The sequence below is a fragment of the Xenopus tropicalis genome, chromosome 8, assembly GCF_000004195.4.
Source record: "Xenopus tropicalis strain Nigerian chromosome 8, UCB_Xtro_10.0, whole genome shotgun sequence".
In the NCBI taxonomy this organism is placed as follows: domain Eukaryota; kingdom Metazoa; phylum Chordata; class Amphibia; order Anura; family Pipidae; genus Xenopus; species Xenopus tropicalis.
The window spans coordinates 81,414,033-81,416,863 of record NC_030684.2 but is presented as its reverse complement, the minus strand read 5'-3'; positions in this window follow the sequence as shown (position 1 = coordinate 81,416,863).

The following is a 2,831-nucleotide window of genomic DNA, read 5'->3' as shown; positions in this document are numbered from 1 at the left end:
ACCATCTAGGGCTGTTTACTCAGGTATGGTAATGCTTTCTGCAAAATAGAGTGTTCTAGGTGGCACTAATGTGGCGAATCTATTACATGAGATAACATTATGGTCACTATTACCCAGGGGTTTAACCATTGCACATTTTCTATATGTTCTGGGTCATTAGAGATCACTAGATCCAGTATAGCATGGTTTATGATTGGCTGCTTAACAACTTGTGGCATAAAGTTGTCATGCAATAAGTTTTTAAACTTGTTTCCATTTACTGTCCTGGCAGTACCTGTGCTCCAGTCAATATCAGGGTAATTAAAACCCCCCATTACTATTACTTGCGCCAAACTAGCAGCCCTTTCATCACGAACTGTTAAAAAGGAAAATAGCTGCTATGACTATTTTTAAATTATTTAAAATTCATTAGATAAATCATCAATTGTTGAATTCACCAAAAGATTTAAAAAAAAAAAAAAAAAAAAAAATATCTAGGTAAAAATTTTAGTCTAGAAGAAATTAAAAACAGAAAGTTCTAGAGACTAGAGTTTAGCAACCACAATGCAGGTTATTGCAGACTGTTGATCCCAAAGTATAGGATGTCATAATTAATCAGCCACAATGAAGAATGTGAAATTGTCAACCCCAGATGACATATACCTCCAAAGAATTCATCCAGGACAGATGTTTTTAGAAGAAACAACAAATTTTCAATACAGGCCCAATACAGCAGTCTATTGTCTAAAAGTGCTGACTGTATATGGTTTCCCTGGGTCATCTATAGGGTTTATAGTTTCACTTTCCATTGAAGTCAATTCAAATTCCATTCAATTCTTAGTTCCCATAAAACAGGATCTTCATGCTGGACCAGAAGGTTCATCAAAAGAAAGAGTTGGTCATTATAGCCACAAGACTGGAGGTTCTTGCCTTCTTGACTGTAGAGAAAGCATTCCTCCACTCACCTTTTCCATATCTCACCAACCTCCAGTCTATGCTGTACTTTTCTGTCATGACATGGCAACAGCTGTATTAAGGCATCGCCTGTCTGCTTGTCAAGAGAAATTAGCTGAGGAAATGCAAGTATACTATCAAGCTCTTGGTGGTTTGCTCAGAGCCAGGTCTTTCAAGGTAAGATGGAATTCTGGTTGACTAAGATGACAAAAAAGCCAACAAACTTCCTGTAGGTAAAAACTATTTGTTTAGTCTTGTTTTACTAAATCAATAAAAAAGTGGGTGTGTTTAGATGGGCTCATTTTACTGGCCCATGAGATATCCTTCAGGCCACAAAGAAACAGCTGGATATTTCCCAGAAATATAGTTGCAGCATGTGGAATAGGCAGAACACATTTTTAGTGCCTCTTGAATATTGTGCTCATGGTAAATGGGTATAGTCACCCTTTACAGACCAAATTTCAACTTTTAATTGTTTATACACATCTGTTTAGCCCAACATCAATATGTTTACAGTCTTGTATTCTGAACCCAGAGGGGAACAAGCTGTCTGGCTACAAGGCAAAGAGCTAAGTCTTCTAGGCATTCAAACTCAGTCAAGTTGTGCTGTTTTGGCTTTACAAAGAGTGCACACGGGTTTATTTCTGGATCAGAAAAATGGAGGAAATGGCGGCCAAGCTTCATAATTTCAAGAATTACAGGCTAGGCTCAGAAGTCTAGTCTAGAATAGCCTAGCTAGTTGTTGTATACTCAACCCACCACTTAAAACTTACTATAAACAAATGTTTTCTCAACACGTGAGAGTGCATGTTTCTAGTTATGGGAAGGTGCCCTACCTCGCTTTATTCCTGTTTAGTACCTACTCTATGATTTTCGATTTTTTTCTTAAGTGTGTAAGTACTAGAAGAGAAAGCACTTAAGCCCTTCTTATTGACCACTGGCAAGTAGATATACCTTCTACAGATTTTTTTTATATTCAGAATTTTATAATGGCTGATTAACCTATTAGGAAAGTAAAATCTCATGCAAATCTATATTTCTGGTGTGATATTTATCTGTCAGTGAGATGTAACTCAGGCAACCATAGACAATAAAATTATCCTTTTATGGTACACTGGAGAAGGCTGGTTAAATCTCATTGCTTATAACTCAGGCCAGAATAACAGAAGCACCTAAACTTATTTGTAAGATAAAACACAGCAAAAACAATACAAATATCAGTACTGAGACTGATGCATGGAAAAAGCAATCATCTTAGCATTTGGAGAGATTGTGCGATAAAAGTTTTCCAATACAGTCACACTGGGCACATGTCTAAAATGTGAAATATTACTTGATACAGAATGAACTATTCTTGACCAGCAGATTGTAGGAGAATCTAAACTCAAGTGGTTCAAAGATCACCACTTTGCTGCCAATATGATAAAGGAGATACTGCAAGTAGACTCCTGCTGCAGAACTCATTGGCTTGTAAAATTATTTCTCTGGAAAAAGTATAAATACTTCTCATTCATTCTGCCAGATGGCAACATCTTTTCCATTAGCTCCAATAGCACGGTGCCACCAAATATGAATTCTGCATACCACCAAATGGTGATACTCTTGCTGCTTTTTTGACCTAGGCAAATGAGCTGAGGCAGGCCAAAAATAAAAATGCCATATATCCGGCTGCCTTGCTTTGAAAGTATCAATATTGCGGTCACTGCGATCCTAGAGATAGGCCCACAAAATAAAGGCATGCCTGCTAGTAAAGCTAACCTTTTCTAATTGCTCTAAAATATAACATGTGATACAATCATGAGATTGCAGTTAAAAATGCTTCACAGAGCAACACAATCCAGCACTGAAGAGGAAGTTGCTTCTTGAACAAATATTCAGGTAGAGAAAAACACTGAAAA